Source organism: Neophocaena asiaeorientalis, unplaced genomic scaffold (assembly GCF_003031525.2).
Source record: "Neophocaena asiaeorientalis asiaeorientalis breed wild unplaced genomic scaffold, Neophocaena_asiaeorientalis_V1.1 scaffold26, whole genome shotgun sequence".
In the NCBI taxonomy this organism is placed as follows: Eukaryota; Metazoa; Chordata; class Mammalia; order Artiodactyla; family Phocoenidae; genus Neophocaena; species Neophocaena asiaeorientalis.
Window position 1 is genome coordinate 6,271,886 of NW_020173108.1, and position 25,951 is coordinate 6,297,836.

Below are 25,951 nucleotides of genomic sequence, written 5' to 3' on the forward strand. Positions count from 1 at the left end.
AATGCAGGGGGCACGGGTTTGAGCCCTGGTCCAGGAAGATCCCACATGCTGCGGAGCAACTAAGCCCGTGCAGCACAACTACTGAGCCTGAGCTCGAGAGCCCTTGAGCCACAACTACTGAGCCCACGAGCCACAACTACTGAAGCCCATACACCTAGAGCCCGTGCTTCGCAACAAGAGAATCCACTGCAATGAGAAGCCTGCGTACCGCAACAAAAAGTAGCCCTGCTCGCCGCAACTAGAAAGGCTGCGTGCAGCAACGAAGACCTGGTGCAGCCAAAAATAAATAAAATACATTTATTAAAAAAATACGCAATACAATCTCTGCCCACTACCCCACCATCACCTACTCTTTTTCATCTCATTCTCTTTCTCTCTCTCTCTCTCTCATTCCTATTTATAATCTAGCAGAGGAGACATAAACAGGAAATGACTTGCATTTAATTTTAAAAGCCAACAAGTGCAAAACAATGTAGTATACCATTGACTATTTAGATGCTGACAAACTTCCACATTCATGAATACAACAAACATATTGAGTGACCACCCATGCCAGGCATGGAGCTAGGCATGGAGTATTCACTGGTACATGAAACATCTTCCCTCTCTCGTGGAGTTCACAGTTTAGTGGGGAGCCAGTGAAGAATAATGAACATGTAATTTAAAAATACATTGAGTGCCCTGGAAGAAATGATCAGGTGCAATGATGGAGACTAATGAGAGGGCAGGAGGGAGACTTAGTTTAGGAAGGATAGCCTTTCTGAGGTGACATTTAAACTGAAACATGAAAGATGACAAGCTAGATGTGTAAAGAACCGGAGCAAGGGTCTTCAAGACAGTGGAATCAGCACGTGCAGTGAGGCAGTCAGGAGCTAGAAGTGACTGAGGAGGAGTAGTTCAGGCAGTGTCACCGAGACAGAGGGGCCGCTTGGAGTAAACTCCAACTCTTACCATGGCCTCAATGCCCTACCTAATTTGGCCCCTGCCTCCCCCTGACCTCATTTCCTCCCCAGGTGTCCATGCCACCTATTCTTTCTGTCCCTTAAGTGCTGGTCTCATTCCCACCTCACGCCTCTGCTTTTGCTGTTTCCTCTGTCTGGAAGGTTCTGCCACAGATGGTCTCATGACTTCTAGCCCCTATGGTAAGTCAGGCCTCAGATCAAGTGTCATCTCTGGAGAGAGATCGCTCGCTAACTACCACTTCTCACTCTCCATCATCTTTTTGTGGTTTGTTATCTTCCCATCCCTTTTCACTATCAAGCATTATTTTGTTGATTTCTTTTAGTCTTTTATTGTTTATTTTCTCCCCTAGAATGTAAGTCCCATGAGTTTATATTACTTACTGCTATAAACCTAGAATCATATCTAGTATATAACACTCAAATATTTGTTGAATTAATGCTGAATGAAATAAAGCTAAAGAGGTAACGCAAGGTAAAAGAACTGATCAAACTGTGTGACAGGGAGGACTTCCTAGAAGAGGTATGTTTTGAATTAAAATTGCGGGGTCAAGAGAGAGGAGGCCGTGTGCAGTTACAAAACAAGAATTTAGGAAATTACTCTCTTTCACTAGAAAAAAAGTTCGCTTTTTCACTAGATTATGAGCATCTTTACCGCTGGAGCCGAGTTCTACTAATCTATCATCAGCGCCTAGCCTGGGACCTGGCACATAGTAGGCACAAGACAGGTTTTTGCAGAATGACTGTGGGGTGCGCAGAAGCGTGTATTAATCTGGCCGCAGTACAATTCAGGAAAAGCCGGCAGCACCCGTGCAAGGCAGAAAACAGCGACGCCGAAGCGGAACACAGCCGCGGGCAGCGGCCGACACGGCTGCGCATTATATAGTTCCCTCTCCGCGAGGCTAGCGGACGCCGGCAACCTCGGCGCACGCCTGCGCACTGCATTCTTCCCGCTTCCGACAAGATGGCGGAGGCCAAGTAGCGAGGGGGCGGGGTGTGGCCGCCGGAAACCCGGCCGCTGCTGGGGGCTGGGGAGGGGAGCTGCGGGTGAAGGCCCGGGAGCAGCGGGCTGAGGCTGGCAGGATGCTGTTCCTGGGAAGCATTGTTGGCTACCGGTAAGGAAGGCGAAGCACAGAGTTGCCTTCCCGAGCCCCCCGGTGCCCCCTATGTACGCCTCCCTCGGCTCGGGTCCGGTCGTCGCGTTGCCTGCTTCGGTACCACCCTGTCCTCTCGGGTCCTGGAGCCCCGGCGGCGGCAGGGGCTGTGTCCGGCAGGAGAGGAAGTGCCGGGGCTGCGTCCGTTCTTCTGTCCGCGGGGCGAACGTCTGGCAGGTGAGTGAAGCTGCAAGCTTCGGCGTCTCCTCCTTTGGCAGACCTTTGTCGGCTTTAGACCCTAGTGGTGCTCAGCCGGACTCTGCCGCTCCCTTGTGTCCACGTCCCACCCCCTCCCCGCCCCGCGCCCTCTTTCAGGCCTCCAGTTGGCCCCTGGCTTTGCAGGTCCTCCGTTCTCACCCAGTGGGTGGGGGTTGCGACGCCTGACGCCCTCCGCACCTTTCCTGGGTTCTAGTGAAGCGTCAGCCCTGCAAGCGGTCTCTCCTTCGCGTTAGGTGGGTGGGTCGTCCTCCTGTTTTAGTCGCCTCCCCATCTTCCTGGTTTCGATCTTCTTGCTTCCTTTAAAAGTTTTTAACTGGGGAGCTTAGCCGATAGTCTGGCTTACAGAGTTACAAAGAAAAAGCTTGTTATCCAGAGGCCAGTGGATTTTGTTCGCCTTGTTGGGGGAATCCAGTCCCCAGGAGACTGGGATGGTTTGGGAGAGTTTGACTCCTTGACCCATCGAACTCCTGCAGAGTTGAGGAATGGTGCCGGTGACGGCAAATGATTGATCATCTAAATTAATCTTTTTCTGACTATCGCAAATCTGGTCTGTAAACTTTGGGTGGGGGACGTAAGTGTTCTAGATCTAGGGAAAGAATTGGGAAGTGTTCGTTTCTTAAAAAGAAGGCTTTATGAATGTAAGAAATGTAATAGTACAAGAAAGGGTGATTTAAGTGATTCTTTTATTCAGTGTTAGCTTACATTGTCCACTGAAGCCTTAGAATCCCGTACTGTCCAAGCCCTTTGTTTTATTTAGAAAGGACTAAAATGGAGAAAAAGCTTTTTAAACTCAAAACTTCTCAAATTTCTTGGATTCTCAGTTGTTGCTACTACTTAACAATCTTTATAGTACTTGATATTTTCTGTTAAATTTAGCCTGTGCCAGTCTTATTTCTCCTTCCTTTAATATTGGGGCAAGAGTAGTCAGAATTATTGGTGTAAGAAGTTGTCCTAAATAACATGGTACCTTGCCAGAGTTCATAAGTGCAAACTGCAGGATCGAAGTGGTTGGGGAGGAAGTTGCCATGGCTGATTCTCCCATCTTTTCCTGTAGTTGGATAATGTGTCAAGAGCCCCAGAATGGTAAAAATGAGGTTATAAATATAAATGGCATCTTATCCATTGAGACTGCAAATGGGTGGCCCTTTTAAAATTAACATTAAATTGAGTGATATCATTTTGTTGAAGCTCTGCTAGATGCTCTCCAAAGTTATTAAAGCACAAACTATCCTTGCCCTATTTGAATTCTATACTAAAAATCTTGAACAGGTGGGTTACAATTGGCTTGACAGATTTTTTACTTTTCATTCTTCATGACACACATCTGCGTTACCCTTTATTGTAGACTTTTGACTTTGGAGCTAGAATTGTTCATTTTAAAAGGAGAGGAGGTAGTTTAATGTTTGATTCCTGTATGGGCTAATTAATTCATTTGTTTGTTGCTAGCCTTCACTTTTCTACAACCAAGGACTGCATGTTTTTAGAGCTGGTTGTCTCTCAGTTTTGTGCTTTAAGCTGAAAGGATGTAGGACTGCTGAGCCCCAGTCAGTGGCTCACTGCCCCGGGCATTGTGTCGAGACCTTTCTGGCCACAAACAATCACTCTTCCACTCTTAATGGAACCTGTTTTCTCTCTCTTTCTCTCCCCCTCTTCCTCTCTTTAGGAAAACACCCCTCTTTGTCTCTCTGTTCATTCAACCCATTAGCCTACTGCTGCAACTCATTTGCCTCCTCGTGTAACTAGGATCCCATGGTCATCAGTTTTTACCAAGCTGTCATTGATGCTTTAGAATGCTTTACTTTCTGTAGATTTATCTTTCTAGTCCCCTGTCCTGAACAAGTCTCATCACTAGCTTTGTCAGTTTGACCCCAGAAATCCTGAAGGATACAAGAGACAGTTATGTGAGGATATTGGTTTGCTTCCATACCAATTAGCATTCTGCTTATCTGCTGGATCTTTAGTGTTGTGTTCCTTTTTGTCTTACTTCCTGAAGGTTTTTATAGCAAATAACTCTTCCTTTCCTGAGAAAAATCTCAGCCATCTGAGGTATAATCTTTTCTATCTTGGTATCGTTTCCTTTTTTGCTTATGTCTCAAGAGCAGAAATGTCCTTCATTTTTTTTAAAGAGCAGCCTTCTCCAGATGTGCCCACAATCATCCCTCTCCATCTTTCTTTCCCCATAATTGTCCAACATCACTCCTTTTTCAGTCCCTCCCTCTCTAGCCTATATACATGTTCATGTATACCTTTTCCGGGGCTGCCAAAATACAGTGCTCTGTGCTGTGCAATTCGGGGAGGCCAGTCTGAGTCTTGAGCCTGTTGTGCCACTGTATTTAAGCACAGGAGCCTGGTATAGTAGGAAGAACATTGGTTTTTAAGCCACATAGGTCTGGTTTTGAAGTCTGCTAAAACCAATTTACTGGCTATGTGTCTGTGGGCAAGTTACTACTGAGACTCTATTCTTTATCTATAAAATAGAATGTTACAGTTACCTCACAGAGTTGTAATAGAAGGAGTTTAACCCATGTTACATGTCTTTCCAAGGGTGTGGTACATTATGGAGTTCTTAAAAATATAAATTATTCTTTCCTTTACACTCTGACTTCCTTTACCATTTCAGCACTGAAATTGCTTTTTTAAGTCACCTATGACAGTCTAATTACCAAATCTAATGGCCTTTCCTCAGTCATCCTTGGTTTCCTTAGACCATCTTTGAAATACATTCTATAGGAATAAAATGATCTGATTTCTTGGTTCTTGTGCATTGTACTTCCTGATTCTCTTACTTCTCTGAAAACTTCTTTGCATTTCCTGCACTGTCTTGATTTTGCTCTCCCCGCTAAACATAGCTGTTTCCTACATCAGTTAGGATGCAAACTGAACGTAAAAACAAAAGAAATGTATTAGCTCAGGTAATTGGCAGGTGCATAGGTAGAATTGGTTTAAAGAGTAGTTTGTTCATAAACTTAGCTTTGTTATCAGGGCAGAGGTTCTGGTTTTCTGCTTTTCACTAAACTTTGTCCTCCTGTTTGGGCTTCATGCTCAGACTGGCTTCCCTTCTAGAAAAAGACAGGTGTCGGCAATGCTCGTGTTAAACCCTTCTTCATTGACTTTCAAAGAGAGAAAGCTTCTCTTCTAGCCTTTGCCCAAAAGTCCTAAGCTTTACTTTGATTGAACAAATGGAGAAGATCATGCTGCCAAGTCTGTCACAATAGCTTTGTCAAGAGGGATGGAACTATTCTAATTGGCCCAATCAGTGGATAAATCCCATCTAAAATGAGAGGGAGGTGGAATGGATCATGGGGAGATAGCAAGCGTTTTCAGGGGTTTCTTTGCTTTTCACTGTGTTCTCTTGGTGATCATGTCCTCTTTTAAATGATGTAAGTCATCATTTTTGTGTGTGTGTTTCTCAGTGCTGTAACTACTTCCCTTCTGCCCCTTGCTATATATATCTCTACCTTACCTCATACCACACTGAGTCAATTTGATTTCCATCCACCTACCGTCACCTAAGGTGTTTACATGTGCATGTGTGAAGGTATATATATTCCTTTTCCTCCTGATTTCCTTTTTCTAACCACCTTTCTCTCAGCCACCCAGTCTTGAAACCTTGTAGTCATCTTGGTTCTTCTCCCACTTTCATTCAGATATCAGAGCTTGAACATACCTTATATTAGTTGGGCCCCAGGTTATGTAATACTGAACGAACAGTGATTTACACAGTATCTTGCATAGAAAGAAGTTCAGAGTTGGAGGATTCCATGGTGAGTCAGTTTAACAACACAATGATGTTATCAAGGATCCAAGTGCTTTTAATCTTTATCCACAGCTGCTGACCTTTGTGCTCAGGTTTATCCTCTCATGGCTGCATGTTGCTCTTTCTGCTCCAGGCATCACTTTCTTACATAGCCACCAAAGACAGGAGGAAGTTTGCCCTCCCATCTCTTGATGAGGCAAGTAAACCCTTCACTGAAGCCCTGTATCAGATGTCATCCTGGCATGCTTATGCCCTAGTTGCAGGGGGGCTGGGAAAACCAATATCTGGCATTTCAGTCTAGAAGGAAATTAGGTGAATGGCTACAGGGAAGGTAACCAACAATGTCAGTGACATATCTTGATAGTATTGTATGGAGAAGTAAGCTTAAATAAATGAGAATTTTCAGGTAGTATTAGCAAACTTAAAGCACTGAGTTGATATAAGCTATACATGGGATTTTGGCCAATCATTAAGATAGTCATAGGTGACATTAAAATTGGATTATTATATAAAATTAGGATATTTGAGTGGTATATCCCAGTTCTTTTAAGGTTGTTGTTAAGTACACTTAACGCATGCACTGTGAGAAATGGATATATATATATATAACAACTTAGGGAATAGATTGTGGTTCCCCTTGGAGGTGGGAGGTATTTGGAAATATATGGGGATATTTTTGGTTGTCAGAGTGATTGTGAGGTCCTACTGACAATTACCAGGTAGAGACCAGGTACACTGAGTGTCCTGTGATGTTTGCCCACAAAACAAGAATTGTCCCTTCCAAAATGCCAGTAGTATCCCTATACACTGAAATAGCAAATGCTTTGGTTTTTGAAAGAATTCACTGAGATTCATCTGTATACTTATATTACAAGTGACAGAAAACCAAATTCAAACTGCTTAAACAGTAAAAGGCATGATTAGATCTTGTAATTGAACTTCAGCTAGGGCTTCATCCAGCCTGAAATCATCAAGGACTTGGCTCAATTTCTCTGTGATTCGTTCTGCTCTGTCATTCCCCTTGTTTTGATTTCATTCTCAAGCTAGCTTATCTCATGGTAGCAAATTACTGTAACATTTTCAGACTTAATACCCTCATTTCATATATAAGGTGAAGTGAAGAATATCTATTGTATTTGATTTTGCAAGTATTTGTTGATTACTTCCTCCGTTACGTTACAACTTATATATCTCTATTACGTGTCATACTCTATGGGTATTATTTTTATGTCTCATGAACTACCTTGTCTTACTTATCTTTGTATTCTTAATGTCCAGAATACTCTCTGGCTTAATGGTACACAGTAACCATTTATGGAAAGAATTAATGAATGATGGAGGAAGGATATGGGGAAGGGGCAGAGAAATATAAGAAGACCCCATTCCTTCAGTAGTTGTTAATTGAACCTTGAATTACGAACATTGTACTCCTTCTACCACCAAAGTATGTGTGTAATGCTCTTGTGATTGCATATGAATTCATTTGAAAGCCTTACTGAATTCTAGTAGTGTTTTGTCATTATTTTCTCAACAAAAATAAAACCAATTACCATCATTCATTCATTCAACAAATATTTTTGAGAGCCTGCTGTTTGCGCATAATGTGACAACAGTGGGAAACAAAGCAGAGCCTATGCTTTCTTTGAGCTTAAATGTTAGTGAGGGAGACAGTAGACATTATACATGTGTGCACACTCAGACACACACACTCACACACATCAGGTAGCTAATAGGCTTTGAAGTAAAATAAAATAGGTTTCAGGGGATAAAAAGTAATGGGATACTACTTCAGCCAGGTTGGTGAGGAAAAGCTTTTTGAGAAGCCCTTTGAGCTGAGAGACCTGAATGAAGTGGAGTAAGCCATGGAACTGTCTGGGGGAAAATGTTCAGGTAGAAGAAGCAGCGACTTCTAAGATAGAAGTTAGTGTCTTTGGCATGTTGGAAGAACAACACGGAGGCTAGTGTGGCTGAAGTAGAGAGAGAAGGGGAGTGTGGCAGAAGAGGTGGTAGGACAGGTACACAGAGGTTAGATCAAGTAGGGTTTTGAAGGTCATTTGAAGACTTGATTTTATTGCGTGAGATGGAAACCATTGAAGGGTGTTGAGCGTGGGAATATCCAGGTTTGACTTGTTTTTTGAGAGGTTTACTCTGGCTATGTGTAGAAAATTGATTGTATGAGGCAAGAATGGAAGCAGGAAGACCAGTTAGGAAAATCTTACAGTAATCTAGGTTGGAAATATGGTGCTTGGGCAGGGTTGTCGTGGTGGAGGGCCAGAGAAGTGGTCAGATTTGTGGTATATTTAGAAAGTAAAGTAATGAGAATTCATTGATGGAATTGATGTGGAGTGTGAGGGAAAGAGAAATAAAGGATGACTCCAAAATTTTTGACATGAGCAACTGGTTGAAAGATGGTATATCTTATTGAGATAGAGACTATGGGGCAAGGGTTAGGGTTCGGTGGGAAGCAGGTTTGGAAAGTTAAATCAGGAGATTTGTTGTGGATGTCGCTTTGTTTGAAATACCTATTACATAAACCAACTGGAGACATTCAATAGGTATATATATTCAATGTTAGAGATAAACATTTGGAAACATTTGGAAATTATCAGTATATAGATGGTATTTAGGGCCATGGGACCAGATGAGATCACCTGGGGAGTGAGAATGGAATTCATGAAACATTTTGGTACTAAAAATGGGTTCTTATATCGAAGATTGGGAGCTACTGTTTTGGACAATAATAGTTATAGCATCCCCGAGTATGGAGAGGGTAGTGAGTAAATCTCTGAGAAAGAGGTGGAACTGACCTGGACTTCAAAGGATACAAAGGATAGAAAAGACATTTTTCTTCTGTCATGCCAAGCATAGTGGCTGGCTTGTGGTGAACAGTCTAAGGTGCTGGTGAATGAACAAAAAAGCATTTAGGCTGGGGAACAGCTTGAGCAGAGGTATGGCAGCAGGCAAAGTCTACAGTGTTTTAAAAGAAAGTCAGAGAACTAAAGAAGACAGTTTGTGTTGGGTGAGTAGTGAAAAGTAGGATTGGGTTAGTCTGTTCAAGGCTTTAAATGCTAAAATGCCAGTTATATTCAACCCTATGATCTAATGATTTTCAACTCTATTTCAGTTGTTAGCACAGTGCCTCTAGTTCCTGGCCTCTAATAGATGCTTAGTAAACATTGAATAAGTGAATGTGGAATTCCCAACATGTAAGCTTTATCTTTACAGTATTTTCTGTCTCTCAATAAAGTATACTGGATTGCAAAGTATAGTAAGTCATATGGGGATAACCTTATGTTTGCTTCGATTTATTATTATTTCTAATGATAAGCTTTAAAAAGTTATACTTTATTATTGATATCAAATTACTTGCGACATCTCTCAAAACTGGTCAGAAAACACCAGGGTTGGCAACACCGAGGTAGAAAATGGCTGCTTAAGAAACTGAGGAGCCATTAACAGTCTTATATTCAGAGACTAACAGTTATTTTGTTTTTATAGGAATAACTACTTGAAGCCTGTTTATAGATCATTTTCTCCTTTAGCTGTCAAGGAGCAAACTGTTGTACAATTATGGGAATGTTATTAGCAAGAAAATCGGAGATGATATATCTTTGAGGATCTAATTAAAGTTATAATATTTTAAATACTAAATAATTAGAAATTATCTCTGTTCTAAGTAATTAGCATATAATAGACTACACAATTTAAATGTTAGAAAATAATTTATCTGAATAAAATCATACTGAGATAAAAATTGAAATATTAAAGTTATATTTTAAAGTAACTTTTTTTAATATTTAGGATACTTTAGATTTGTGATTATTTTCTTCAGTTCTTTTTTTTTGGCTGTGTTGTGTCTTCGTAGCTGCACGCGGGTTTTCTCTAGTTGCGGTGAGCGGGGGCTACTCTTCGTCGCGGTGCACAGGCTTCTCATCGTGGTGGCTTCTCTTGTTGCAGAGCATGGGCTCTAGGCACATGGGCCTCAGTAGTTGTGGCACGCCGGCTCAGTAGTTGTGGCTCACAGGCTCTAGAGCACAGGCTCAGCAGTTGTGGTGCACAGGCCCATTTGCTCCGTGGCATGTGGGATCTTCCTGGACCAGGGCTCATACCCGTGTCCCATGCATTGGCAGGTGGATTCTTAACCACTGCACCACCAGGGAAGCCCCTTTTTCAGTTCTTATATACCCCATTACTAAATTTTTATGTAGTCATTAAAGAAAATTCAGGAGATGCAATAAAAAGTACAGATTAAAAAAAAAGTACACACGACACTCATAAGCTTATCATATGAAGAAAACCAGTGTAGTTTTTGTCTCTCCCAACCACTCCCTCCATCTTTCCCTACCCTCCCTCCCTCTCTCTCTCATTTTCTCCTTTGTCTGTGCCCAGCACTTTTCCCCCCTTTATAGTATAAGCATGTGTATATATTTCTAATTTTTAAAAAATTAGGTTATATACATTTCTTGGAATATTTTGTAAATCTTATTTTTATTGACTGTATAATAATCCCATTATAAAAATTATTTTTCTTAACTATTTCCTGTAGTTGGTTATTTAGTTGTTTTCTATTTTATTATCATATGGGCAATGAACATCTTAACACATGGATTTTTTTTCTCTTTATCTTGGTCTTTTTCCTTAGGATGGGCTTATAGATGATGGAGTTAACTGGATAAGGCTTCATGGCCTTATTCAATTAAACATTTTTAAGGTTTATGATACATATTGCCAAATTGTACAATGTTTTATAGGCCCAATAAATGTTAAGTGGTTTGAAAGTACAGTAATCATAACAGGGAAAAAATTAGGAACTACAGAGTTGCTGAGCTTTAGTGATAGCCTAGGTCAACCTTTTGTTCATCTCCAAGTATTTCTTTCTTTTTTGTCTTTAGCATATATTTCAAAGTGTACATAAAACATAACATGAAGAATTTAATATGTTACTGTAAACACACATGAAGTCATTCTGGTCAAGAAATAGAGCACTGCCATCATCCCAGAGATACTCTCCCTTCTGGTTCCTGATCTCAAAAGAGAAAGCTTGGGGCTTCCCTGGTGGCGCAGTGGTTGAGAGTCTGCCTGCTGATGCAGGGGACACGGGTTCATGCCCCGGTCCGGGAGGATCCCACATGCCGTGGAGCGGCTGGGCCTGTAAGCCATGGCCGCTGAGCCTGCGCGTCCGGAGCCTGTGCTCCGCAGCGGGAGAGGCCACAACAGTGAGAGGCCCGCGTACCGCAAAAAAAAGAGAGAGAGAGAGAGAGAGAAAGCTTTTACTCTTTCACTCCAAGTATGTTTGCTGAATGTTCGTTTTCTGTTTTATTTTGTTTTTGTGAAAACCTTTATCATGTTAAAGAAGTTTGCTCCTATACCTAGTTTACTAAGAATTTTGTGTTTTGTTCTGTTTGAATTTAATGCTTTTTTTTGTTGCTGTTGAAGCTTTTCATTGCCATATGAATTTTCTCCTTTACTATGTTAATATGTTGAATTATATATTATTTAAAATGCTAAACCTAACCTGATTCCTGAGAGAAACCTAATTTGGCTTTACCGTATTATTCTTTTTATATATTTCTGGATTCAGTTTGTTAATATTTTGCTAATGGTTTTGCATCAGTGTTCATGAGTGACGTGACCTATATTGTCCTTGTCAGGATTTGAAATCAGCAGTCAACATTATGCTAGCCTTGTAAAATGAGCTGACCCTCATTTTCTATTCTGGAAAAGTTTGTGTTCGACTAGAATTATTTTTTCTTTAAATTTTTGCGAGGATCTGGCAGAGAAGCCATCTGGGCTGGGAATTTAATTTGTGGAAAGGTTTTTATTTATTTAATATATCGTTTATGTTTATTTTACCATTTTTGCTTTCTTTTTTCCAATATATGTTTTTAATTTTTAATTTATTTTTTGGCTGCATTGGGTCTTTGTTGCTTGCGCGGGCTTTCTCTAGTTGCAGTGAATGGGGGCTGCTCTTTGTTGCAGTGCGTGGGCTTCTCATTGCAGTGGCTTCTCTTGTTGTGGAGCATGGGCTCTAGGCACGCGGGCTTCAGTAGTTGCAGCACACAGTCTCAGTAGTTGCAACACGTGGGCCATAGAGCACGTGGGCTTCAGTAGTTGTGGCACGTGTGCTCAGTAGTTGTGACGCACAGGCTCAGTAGTTGTGGTGCACGGGCTTAGTTGGTCCGTGGCTTGTGGGATCTTCCCAGCCCAGGGATCGAACCTGTGTCCCCTGCATTGGCAGGCAGATTCTTAACCACTGCACCACCAGGGAAGTCCCAGAAAGGTTTTTAATTACTAATTTGATTTCTCATTTTTAAGCCTATTCAGGTTTTCTGTTTCTTGATTATTTTGGTATTTCCCCCCTAAGAGGTTGTCTTTTTCATCTAAACTTTTAAATTTACTGACATAAAATTGTTTATAGTAAATATCATTATCCTTTTAATGACTGCAGGAAAGAATTACCTTCTCATGTCTGCTATAGGCTATATGTATGTTTTCTTTTTCCTTTGTAAGTCTCACTGGAGATTTAGTAGTCTTTCAAAAGAACCAAATTTTGAATCTTTCTGATCCTTTTTTTAAAATTATATATTTGTTCCCTATTGCATTGATTTCTGCTCTTTATTTCCTTCCTTCTACTTTTTTGGGATTTACTTTTTTGTTCTTTTGCTAACTTCTTGTAGATCGCTATTTTTCAGCATTTATTCCTTTTAAATATATGCATTTAAGGCTAAGCATTTCCCTCTAAGCACTGTTTTAGCTACCTCTATTATTCAAATTTTAATATGTAGTACTTTTATAATTCACTTTAAAATGTTTTCTTATTTTCATTGGTGTCTACTTTGACTTTTGGATAAGTTGAAAGTATTATATTTCTCAATTTCTGAACACATGGAGGTTTTCTGATTATTTTTGAATTTGTTCCTTATTTCTAACAATATAACAATGTAATCAGAGAACACTTTCAGTGTTTCAGAGGTCTGACTTCAGACCTTTAAAATTCGAGAACTACACTGTGGCCCAGTATATTATCTTTTTTTCTCTGCAGTTATTGAATTTGGTGTTCTATATATTTCCATTAGGTCATGCTTTTCAGTCCCGTATTTCAAATCTTCAGGATCATTAATGACCTTTGTTTGCTTGTATTAGTTACAGACAAGGCTGTGTTAAAATATCCCATTTACGATTGTGGACTTTTCCCCTTGTATTCTCTCAACTTTTGCCTTATAAATTTCAGACAGTGTTAGTAGGTGGTTAGAAATGTGTAATGGTTATATCTTCTTAGTGACTTAACATTATGAAGTATTTCTCTTTTATTCTGAAAGTACTTTTTGCACTAAGGTCTAGTTTGTCTGGGATTGATACAACAGTACCAGCTTTCTTTTCATTATTGTTTGCATGGTTTATCTGTTTCCATTCTTTTACTTCCAGTCTTTCTGTATTACGTTTTAGATGTGTCTCCTGTGACGTGATTGGGTTTAAATCTCCCATATTATCATGTACTTTATGTCTGCCCTATTTGTTAATTGTTCCTCTTTCTCTACTTTCTTGCCATCTAGATGAGGTGGCTATTCTATCATTTTACATTTTTCTCCTTATTATTTGGAAATTATGACTTCTTTTTCTCTTTTACTAGTTATTCAAGAAATACAATATACATTTTATAAAGTCTCATGTTAATCAATGCCTTTATCCTCTTCTCAGATGATACACTTTAATTATATTTACTTGCAGCCCTACTTATATAGTATTGTTGTGCATTTTAATTCACTCTTATTTATTCTCTTTCGCATTGTTGTTATTGTTTTATACCGTCCATATTCAGTTCAGGTTAGTGCATGTGTCTACCATGTCGTTACGTTTCCTATGATCTTCCATTTAGGGCCATTTTCCTTGATCTTGAAGACGGTGAAACACACTCTTTAGAATTTCCTTTAGTCGGTTTGCCTGGAAATGTCTTTATTTTACCACATTCTTGAAGGATATTTTTGCTAGGTACAAAATTCTAGTTTAGCAGCTATTTCAGTACATGGTAAGTTGGTGGTTACTTTATTTCAGCACATTCATTGCTGTTGAATCCTCAGCTCTTTGTGTCTCATTTTCCTTAAAAAAAAATCTGACATTTTCCTTTGGATGCTTTTAAGAGTTTTATCTTTGTCTTTTGTTTTCTGTTGTTCTATTATGCTGTGATTAGGCATTGGATTCCTAGGGCTTCATGAATGTGTGGATTGGTGTCTTTTTCAGTACTAGAATTTTTATTTGGTTCTTTTTCAAATTACCATGTCACTTTTTATAATTTTCAGTTTCAAGCAAAAATAGTTAAGCTCAACTTTTATACCCTTGAATGTAGTAAGCATAGTTATTTTTCAGTCTGTGTCTTATGATTCCAATATTGTTAAGTTTTTGTGGATTTGATTCTGTTGTCTGTTGTAGAAATAATTTGATGTACAAAATGAAGTGAATTTTTCTCTAGAGAAGATTTTCGTTTGCTATTGCGAAGAACATGAGACCATCTTAATTCAATTTCAAATGTTTACCTTTTCTGGACCACCATCTGGTTCTTTGTTACTCTTCTTAGGGTGCATCCCTTTGGGGTCCCAGCCCAAAGACAAGGGCATTTTTATTATCGTCCTTACCTTCAGTGGGTCCCAAACTCTGACTTTTGTCCCCCAGTCCTGCAAGGCAGGCAACAAATTATAAAGCTCAGCCTCTTAAATACTTTTTTTTTTTTTTGCAGTACACGGGCCTCTCACTGTTGTGGCCTCTCCTGTTGCGGAGCACAGGCTCCGGACGCGCAGGCTCAGTGGCCATGGCTCACTGGCCCAGCCGCTCCGCGGCATGTGGGATCTTCCCGGACCGGGGCACGAACCTGTGTCCCCTGCATCGGCAGGCGGACTCTCAACCACTGTGCCACCAGGGAAGCCCTTAAATACTTTTTTTATTGGCAAACCCACAAAAGGCAAAAGCTGAGCTTACCTGTAGAGAACAAATGTATGGACCCAAGTGGGGAAAGTGACGATGTGGGGGAGGTGGTGGTGTGATGAATTGGGAGATTGGGATTGACATGTATACACTAATATGTATAAAATAGATAACTAATAAGAACCTGCTGTATAAAAAATAAATAAAATAAAATTCAGAAATTCAAAATAAATAATAGACACACACAAAAAAGCTGAGCTTACCTTTCTGAGTTTTGACTTCTGGTAAGTTTGAACTAGTGATTCATTCCTCACTATGTTGGTAGTTATTTGATGGTTTTAAGATTATTTTAATATTTTGTCTAACTTTTTAAGTTGACTTCAGAAGGACAGTTGGTCCGAATTGTGTAGTTTGCTACTTTTACAAGTGGAAGTCCAACTATTTCTTTGACTAACTGTTCAAGGAGAACTTGACATTTCTGTTAGTCATTCCTTTGTTTTAAGGCACATTTTGTGGTACAAATGAGATACCTGGGAAAGGTAAACATTAAGGTATGGTTGCGTTTTAATACTTTAACATGTATTGCAATAATCTTCAGTTCTTATTACTTTGCAAAGCTCCAGAGGAAGGAGGCAGACAGTATTTTATTTGATGGGAGAAGTCAGAAATACTTGTAGTATGTGGGTAGTGCTTTGAGGTAGCAATTGTCCTTTGTGTGAGCAGAGAGAATACAAAATGAACATTTTTGAAGTGGAGATGTGTGAAGAGGGAGGGAGAATGCTCTGAACTGAGGAGGGACTGCAAACAAATTTGTCCTTTAGTATTCCTGTTGGAAGTGGGGTGCATTTCTAATAATTAATGCAACAGCTATCTATAGGTCATGTTTTATTATTATTTTTTAAAATATTTTTTGGTATACTTCAGGGACAGAATATAACTTTTGAATCTTTTTACTCACATCTATTTAAAATATTGTAGGTACAATTTGCATTTGATTTCTGAGATTAAATCTGTTAAATAGGTTAAACACACAGGTTAGAAATCACACTAGGCAAACTAAGTTAGTCTTTACATAAATTGACTTTCTTCTGTGGTTGCAAGGATGTTGAAAATTTAGTATAATATACCAATATATTTTTATTTTAAAGACACATTTGATGTTAATCACAGCTCTTAGTATGAAATGCCACCCATCACTTTGTGATTACATTGGTGCATCAACAAAATACAAAAGCTCTTTTTTGTATTTTGTTCTCTTTTAAGGAAACCTAGACTTCTTGTATTTGTTTACTTGATTCTTCCTTTTTTTCTCTCTGCTGAAAGAAAATAAGTTGAAGATTCTTGTTAATTATAGTTCCTTCACTTCCCTGCTATGTTAGATTTAAACAGTGGTTGTTTTTGGTTTGCTTACTTCCCTTCAGAAAACTGAAGGGTGAAATGAGGTGACAGAGAATTTTAGGAATCAGTTCTCTCATGTGTGCCCCTTTCCCACACCTTTCCCTTTTTAAATACGTGAAAACAGAGGCCCGAGGTAGTCTGGGTGACTTCATTTGCCTAAAGTTACACTGAACTGATACCCAGCTCTCTTCCTCATCATAGTTTCTTGAGGTTCTTTTCAGCCAGATGATTCCATTAGCTATATTCCATTAGCTATTCCATTAGCTATTCCATTAGCTATACGTAGATAAGATGATGATTTATCTGTAACTATTAAGATCTGATAAGTTATTAATGCATCTTGATTAGCCACATGTTTATTGCAAATGCAATTAATTTTATACTTCCTAAACTCAGTTCGTGAGTCTAGTGTTTAATTTTGTAAAGTTTGCTGTCTGTGACTAAACTCAGGTGTGTCTGTCTCGGTATTCAGTCTCAGCATTTGTTAATGTCTGTGCTGTTCCTGAGTTGGACTCTAACATATATTTTCTGGAGATTTTTACTTCAGTAATATCACCTGTAAAGCAACTCTTATGTTAGAGTAAGTACTTAAGACAGTGGATGAATGACACTGTTCTACTATGATAACACATTTAGCATATTTAGTCATTGTTAAATAACTCGTTGCCAAAATCTACAATGCTTGCCACACATTTTCCCTGTTGTATTCATCCATGTTCATTAGAGCCTGATTTTAGTACCTGTTTAATTAGGCCTAGGGCATTTTCTCACTGTAGTCATTCTTTCATTTCTTCTGTCTTTGCTCTAGTTTCATTTCAGAGATGCTGATATCTTTTCTAATATTTCAATGGCATTTCTTGTATGGCTTTGGAGTTCTAACACAAGAGTTTTTCCTCTGCCTTCTCTAACAAACATCAAGTTACATATTAGTATCACTGAAAGATGATATTAGCTATCAGTTAAGAAAATAAACTCTGGTTGGAAAAATGTCACACTGGACAAAATATACAAATGTATTTTAATTATATGCTCATTTAGTGCTCAGTTATGTGCTCACTCATATCACATTATCCTGATGAATTACTGAGTTAGGTCTCAGTTAAAACTAAGTTTGAATTTTCACAGAAATTTAATGCTTACTCAAAAACCAAAAGCCATGTGGGAGAAAAATCAGTTCTGTTGTACCAATATAATGTGTTATGCCAGCTTTAAAATACAGCTTTGCTTCACTTTTATAGAAGAATTTACATTCTATCTGTTGGAAGTACATATTGGTAGAATTTTTTTCCCACAACTTAATGATATTTTATGATGAGTTGCCACATACTATGATTTCCTATTAGTTATATTGGACTAATGAGATTCTTCATTTAGTGTACAGTTAGGTCTTTGACAAAAAGTTTTTAATCTCAATTCTGATAACAATCAGCTAATTAAATATTATTATTAAGGGCTTCACTGGTGGCGCAGTGGTTGAAAAACAAAAAAAAATATATATATATATATATTATTATTAAGACCTTGAGGACTGGACTTGAACCATGACAGTTTTCTTGCCAAAATGTAAGGAATTGAAAAGAATAGCTGAATGGGGAAAAGAATTCTTCTCATCTCCTGTAAGCAGTGTTTGGTATACTGCTTTACTATATTCCTGAAAAAAGTAGATTATTGTATGTAATTTAAAAAAATTCTGTTCTAATCTGTCTCACCATTGCTGAGTTGCAAATTAAAATCTTTTATTTGGCTTTTAATTGGTTCTTAATGAAGTTGCGTAAGGCACTCTGTAAACCTAGTAGTGGAGGCTTCTGGTTTTATTACTTAGGTTACCTATATTCATCATTTAATTTAAGTTTGGGGTATTTTACAGTTTCCGTCATATCTGACACTTATGTCTCATTATATTTGTCCATTTTTTATTGAAATTAAGGACCAACCAGTGGCAAGGAAGACATCTCTTTGTTAAAAGTAAATATATTTAGGTTTCTAAATCAGAAGTAATTTGCTTTTCTTCAGTGGAAAATGAAACCTGGATTCAAGTCTGGCTCGGCCTTTAACTAGATCAGAACAAATCACTTGACCTTCCTGTGATTTAGCTTTTTCATCTACGAAATGAGGACATACTACGTTTGTTTGTTTGTTTGTTTGTTTAGGCTGCGTTGGGTCTTCGTTGCTGTGCACGTGCTTTCTCTAGTTGTGGCGAACGGGGGCTACTCTTCATTGTGGTGCGGGAGCTACTCTTCATTGCTGTGCAAAGGCTTCTCATTGTGGTGGCTTCTCTTGTTGCGCAGCACGGGCTCTAGGCACGTGGGCTTTAGTAGTTGTGGCTCGTGGGCTCTAGAGCGCAGGCTCAGCAGTTGTGACACACGGGCTTAGTTGCTCCGCGGCATGTGGGATCTTCCTGGCCCAGGCCTCGATCCCGTGTCCCCTTCATTGGCAGGCAGATTCTTAACCACTGTGCCACCAGGGAAGCCTCATACAACGTTTTAACTATGATTTTTTTCAGATATTTTTCTGAAGTGATATAGGAACAACTGTCATAACTTTTCTAAGGCAGATCTACATACACAATTTTAAAAATCATATTTCTCTTTTATGTTATTAAAGCCAGATTGTTTCTTATCATATCTTCTTGGTTGTTTCCGGAGTTGTAACATGTAACGTGCTTCTTGGCCTCAAACCTAAATGTAGGCACTAGTAAGATACTGAGATAATGTCTTACTTGGTACACTTTAAAAAGTAATGAGCATGATTTTGAATAAGTACTGAAGTTGTTTTAGGTTTCTCTTATTTTAAACATTAAAAAATGTAGCTTTGTCAGGAAAAGAGACTTTAAAATTTATATCCTTGAGCAGATGTTACATGCATGTAGTATACATTTCAAAAAGTACAAGAGAAAATGAAATGAAATGAAAATGAATTTCCTACTCCTGTTCCTTAGTTGCACACATCCCCTGCACAGAGGCAATCGCTGTTACCAGTTTCTTGTTTAGCTTTTCAAACTACAGTCCACAGAAACCCAAATCTCACAAACATAGCTGTTGGATATTCTTTAGAAGGGCAAATATATATTATTGTGGTAAAGTCTAATTTGTGCTTTCATCAGAAAGTAGCATTCTGGAACATGACATACTTAAGAATTTTAAATTATAATGATAACTCATTCAAGCTCCAGAACAGTTTTTCACTTCAGAAATTACAAAGCAGATACTGGAAAAGGATAAAAAGCTTTCTACTTAAATCTGATTATCCAGTACTTCAGTGTGGAAATCCTACTGGTTTGGAGTTTAACAAAAGCAGCCCCATGATTGAAGATAATTCGGAGAAATCTGACAAGGATGGCTCATTTGCTAGCTACCCAAGAAGGTGTTTGTGAGGAATTTCCATTGTGGGTAAGGTGAGAGAATCTGTGTGTTTTTCTTATTCCCTGTCTACATGAGCAACAAATGTTGACTGGGGCTAGAGGATCTGCTTCTAAGGTCACTCACTCACTCATTTGGCTGGCAAGTTGTTAGTGGTTTGGGCCCCATGTTGACCTTTCCATAAGGTTACCCTGAGTATCCTTATAACACAGAGGCTGGCTCCAGAGTAAGCAATTCAGGAGACCAAGGTAGAAGCTACAATGTCTTTTATGACCTAGCCTCAGAAGTCACACACTTCTGCAGTATTTTACTGGTCACACAAGTCAGCTCTATTCAGCATGGGAGAGCACTGTACAAAGGCTTGAATAGCAGAATTTAAAGATCATTAGAGATAATCTTGGAAAGTGGCTGTGATACTTCCCAACCATAGCCCCATACCCCATTTAAATAAGTATTGGATCAGCAATCTTATATTTGGTGTTTATGGTAATCTCGAGGTGAATTTATGCAAAAAAAGAAGTAAGGCTTTTAGAATGCTGCACACCTTTCTATTATTTATGCACTGCTCAGGAAAATGCCTGTTTGATTGCCAAGCTTTTCACAATGATTTATTTTTTATTATGTTTGATGACTGATAAGAACAAAACTCACATAATCTGGGAATATCTTTAGATACTAATTCTGGCTTCCTCTTAGAAATTGTAGGATACATCCTCGAGCTTTAACACAGTGCTGAAATCTTCACTACCTTCTATTGATGTTACTGCTTTAATCCAGCCATTGGATCCAGGTGTCATTCAGAAAACTGACTGGATATAGGGCATCTTTCATTCACAAAGTAATGAATTCCGACTATAGTCTTCAGAGATTTTAGGTGCTGGCATACTTACGCTGCTGGAATAGTATGGAAGAATAAGGCTGCCACTGTAAGAGAAAAAAGAAAATGCCCTTTGTGTTGTTTTTGAGAGAAATCTTTCGAGGATTAAGAATTTGAAGATTTAAGTTTCGTAGGGAGAGGACAGGAAGATTTGTGGATCAAGTATCTGTTTAATTTAAATGTCTCAAATATCAAAGTGAAATAATCAGATAGATAGTTGGATATTCACAGAAGGGGGTTAGGATGGAGATACAAATTTGAGATTTAACATCATATAGATGATGGTTAAAAGCGTTAGGAGTAGGTGAGAAAACAGTGAAGAGAGAAAGCAGTCCTGGTACAAGCCCTGAGGCGCTCATGTTTTAGAAGACAAGTAAAGAGACAGATCCAATAAACGAAATTAGAGGGAGGAGGAAAACCAGGAGAATATGTCACTAGAGCCCAAGAGAAGACGTCAACTGCAGGTAGAAAAGAGTGATCTGCTTGGTCTAATGGTACTGAGAGGTTATTGTACTAAGATGAGGGCAATGTATTTTGGCCACATGGTGGTCATTGGTGACCTTGATTTGAGCTTCAGGAGATTGTTGAGGATTACGGTGGGCTAAAGAGTGAATTAGAGGTGAGAAAATAGAGACAGGAAATGAAGGCCCCTAGACCACTAGGTTTGGCTGTGAATAGAACAAAGGAATGGTCATATCTAGTGGAGGGGGTGTGTGGAGGGGAGCTAAGGTCAGGAGAGGAATTTGTAAAGATGAGTAATATTAGAGCATGTTTGTGTGTTCATGATAATGATCCAGTAGAGAAGGAGAAACTGATTACACAGGAGAGAGAGGGGCTAATCAAAGGTTTTCTTGATTAGCTGGACTCCATTGCCCAAGTAAGGTATTGGTCTTTGATAGGAGCAGGGGTGCTTTTTCTATTTTAATAGGAGAGAAGCAGTGTAGACATGGTAGGGAAATATGAGGGAATTTCTCTTTAATGGAATGAAGTAGGTCTTCAACTGAGAGTGGCATAGGTAGGAAAATAGATGTTACAGGTTTGAGGAGAGAAAAAAGGTGTAAAGAAGTTAACTCAAGTAGTGAGAAAGCAGACTTTATAGGAAACACAGTAGGCCTGCCAGGCGGTGTTAAATATTCTTCCATGTTTATAGTTGTGAATTTAAAATGAAACCAGCCAGCCCCTATTATCTGATCATTCCCCCACCCCCACTCTCCCCAGTGCACGCGCGCGCGCGCACACACACAGCTGCCCTGATGAAGGCATGCAAAAGTGGAATAGTTCATTCAGTTCAACCAGATTTGGGGTTTTACCAGGTAAATATAATAGAGGGAGAGAAGAATAAGGGGTTTGAGTGAAGGGGAATGGCTATTGTTGGGTCTAAGGAAGAAAGTAAAGACGAAAGTGATAGTGAAAATTGATGAGAACATTGGATTGAAGAAGCCAGTGAGGTAAAAAAATGTTGTATTTGGAGATGGTAGCATAAACTAGAGGGATAGGAAGTATGCTTCAGAGACTGAAACTTTGGGAATTGAGATTTTTTTATTAAGATTTTGGAGTTGGTCAGAGTTGTCTTATCACTTCACAAGAGACTTTTTTTTTTTAAGAACTTTGTGTTCTCTATTGTAAAAGAACAAGTATCAAAAATACCTTTTCTATGAAAATTCCAAGTGTTTTAATTGAGCAGATCTAACTATTAGTTTGAATTAAATAGCAGACCTTCTTTGGGAACAGAATAAGAAAATGCCTTTTTCATATTGTATCAAGTACAGACTGGTTTGAGAATCAGGTACTTATTGACTGCTGGTGTCTGTTGAGGAAGGTATTTGAATGTGAAATGAAATTTAGTCCAGTTCTTAAGAAATCTTACTTTTTGCTTCTATAAAAGCTATGTGACAGTTCACCTAATTCTACCCAATCTTAGAGAACTTGGCAAAGCAAGTTTTTTAAAAGACTTAACGAAGTAAATATGAAGTTTTAGTTTTAAAAACAATCTATATTGAAAAAAGGAATTAAATGTATTAGTTTGTCTTTTTTTCTTTCTCTCTTCCCTCTTAGAACATAATGTTAAGTGTTCATGTTGAACTCTTAGAAGGTGACTCATTCTCTTAATCTTTAAGATGAATCTATATATTAGATACTATTGTGGGTAGTCCAAGTCACCCAGAGGTTTCTGATTTGATTGACACAGTCCAGTAATGCCAGGTAGATTTTGTTTTTCCATTTTACTTAATAAGACATTTGGATTTTTAAGCCTATAATAGCAAACATTTATCTTCAGATATCCAGAAGTGAAATAATTTTATAGTCTGTACTGTGCCTTGCATATTAAAATTCAGCATAAAGCAAGAAGGAGAGAAGCTATTCAAAAAGGAAGGAAATGGTATTATAGAATTAGGCAATACCATCTTCAGTTGGTATATACGGTATTGAAAAAGTCATTGCTTTCTCATTCAGGGTAACAATTTGGGGATATTGTGTAAGGATAAAAGTCTTAACCCAAGGATTTGGTTTAAGGTTCTAATAAATACACACCATTACTAGGCCATAAATTTATTCTTTCATATACACAAAATTTTGTTTTTAACATCAATTTAAAAATTGGATTTTTTGTTATTAATGCTGATGTATTTCAAGGGGTAATTTGTGTGTTATAAATTGATAAATGATTTGTCAAGTAATCTAAGTATTTTATGATATTTTAAATGTGAAAATAATGGGAGTTTTAATTATATTTTGGGAGAAAGACTATTTTTAAAAAACTCATTCTGTGTGCACCTTTTTCTTTCTTTTTTTTTTTTTGCGGTACGCGGGCCTCTCACTGCTGTGGCCTCTCCCGTTGCGGAGCACAGGCTCCGGATGCGCAGGCCTAGCGGCCATGGCTCACGGGCCCAGCCGCTCCGCGGCACGTGGGATCCTCCCGGACCGGGGCACGAACCCACGTCCCCTGCATCGGCAGGCGGACCCTCAATCACTGCGCCACCAGGGAAGCCCTGTGTGCACCTTTTTCTTGAATTCACAGTGATACCGTAAACATTTGGTGCTGTTTTGGTGACTTAAGTCACTGAAGTCTTTAATGCTAAAATGTTATCTTTATGAATAGGGTTTATAAGTTTGTATTGTAAATTGTACCTTTGGGAGCAGTCTTACAGCTGCTTTGGGCTTTCAGTAAAGATCAAACTAAAAACAAACAAGACATACTTAACACACACACACACACACACACATACACACACACACACGGGCAAGAATGAAATTCTGCTTTAAACATTTAGTTTCTAAAAAATCAGAATTTGTTTTTTTTTCCCCTAGGGAAGGGTAGCTTAAAACATTGGTTGACCAGAAACTGGAACTTTATCAGATTAGGGCATGTTAAGAATTTAGAAAAAAAAAATTTTCTTTACTTACATGGAAATGTTTGAATATTTGTTAATTGGGCAAAATGGTTGCCAAAGGTGATTTTGAGTTTTTTGTCTTATTAACAACATAAATTAATAAGTAAGTGTGTAGTCAAAATTGCCAAAGTAAGACCAAATAAAACAAATTTCTCATAGAGTGTAAAATTTTGTGTTTTTTTCCTGCTATTATACTTTCCAATTGAAAAAGCCTTTGACCATTAAATAACTATAAATTAGTAATAGTATGCATTATGACTTCTGATTATTTCTTCTTTTGAGTAGGAACTAGCAACTAGTTCTGTTAATTTTTGTAGATCTTGCTGTAATCATGTACCCTTCCTTATTTGAAATGTTTATATTTTTCATTGCCTATAAGATATCTAAAGTTTTTAACCTAACAGACAAAATCTAAATCTCTGTCCTAAAAAATTCCTAAACATCTTTGAAGGCTAGTTCTTTTGCTGCTTTCTCTCTGAAATCTTTCTTGATTACCTGGCCAGAAATTATCTAATCTCTCATCCTTTGATGTACATGTTGCCTTGTATTAAAACTTTTCTTGTGCACATTTTAGATCCCCTATCAGATTGTAAGTTCATGTCTTATTCGTCTTTATATCATCTACATTCATGCATTCAACAGTGTTATTGAATGCTTTCTTTGCACCAGGCACTGTTCTAGGTGTGAAGGAAACAGCAGTGCATGAGAATATAGGTTCCTGTCCTCATGGCATTTGTATTCTAGTTTGGGAAACGATGATGAGGGAGACAGAAAATTAAACAAACAGATAGATACATAGGTAGAACCTTTTAGATCTTAAATGATTTGAGGAGAAAACAGTATGATGTGATAGAAATTTAAGGACAGTACCAGTATTGATTCAATGGTCATGGAAGGTCTCTTTGAAGATGAGACATTTATGCCAAAGCTGAATGATATAATAGAGCAGTCATTTGAGGATTTGGGAACAGAGTTCTTGAAGCTGAAAGAGAGGCAGTGCAAAGGCATTAGAGAGAGAGAAGAAAGGGGGAGTTAGGGAGGAGGGTGGGAATGGGAGCAGGAGGTAGGTTATACAGAGTCTTGTAAACCGAGTTAAGGAATTTGAAATTTATTCTAACTTCATTTGGAAGCCAGTGAACAGCTTGTAGCTTTTAAGGGCTTGTGATTACATTGGGCCCACCCAGGATCATCTCCCCCTGCCCCCTTTTTTGTTGTTCAACAAGTATTTATTGAGTGTACCGTATGACTAGCACAGTATTAGGCACTGATTTGCATTATTGAGCAAGAAAAGATTTTAACCCAAAAGTCATGTAAAAACAAGGCAGAAGTGACCTTCATTCTCAAGGAAAGTCCATGTCTAAAGGCCCAGGACTGCAGTGCTCTGGAGCTGGCCTACTTGAATCTCAAGAGTTTGACTGCGGCTGTAAGAGTTATTCCTTACAAGTTACAAGTTCCTTTTCTCATGTCTCCACATGGTTCTTCATCTGCAATAAAGCACTTATTTTATTACATTCATACTTGCCTCAAAAAAAGCAGATGTTTTCAGTACCATTATTGGATAAATTTCAACTAAACAAAGCCAAACAAATCCTGCCATTGATCACTCCTGAACTTCTGGGCAAGGGTCACAATGCTCTGGGGGTCATCTTCCCCATATAAGCTCATCCTTCAGAGTGTGTTACCTCCTTTAGGGGCGCAGGATACCATATGACATGCAGAGAAAGTGACGAACCAGTGACAGGTAGTGAATTTCATCTCCCTATTTTAAAGTCAGCCAATTAATAACTTTAATTACATCTGCCAGGTCCTTCTTACCATGTAATGTAGTGTATTCACTACTGTAACACCAGGGCATATTTAGCCTAACACACGTTTAACATATTTAACATCATACAAGGGCAGTGAGGCAGAATTAACTCT

At 38.6% G+C, this 25,951-nt stretch overlaps 1 protein-coding gene across 4 annotated transcripts in view; it reads left to right on the top strand.

Annotated features, from left to right (window-relative positions):
• Positions 1 to 1,970: 1,970 nt before the first annotated feature.
• APC (APC regulator of Wnt signaling pathway) overlaps positions 1,971 to 25,951 on the top strand; it is a 131,638-nt gene continuing 107,657 nt past the window's right edge. For all 4 annotated transcript variants that reach the window (XM_024743328.1, XM_024743329.1, XM_024743330.1 and 1 more), the window contains exon 1: positions 1,971 to 2,290. The gene's annotated coding sequence lies outside the window, so the exon portion shown is untranslated. The remainder of the gene's footprint in view (positions 2,291 to 25,951) is intronic.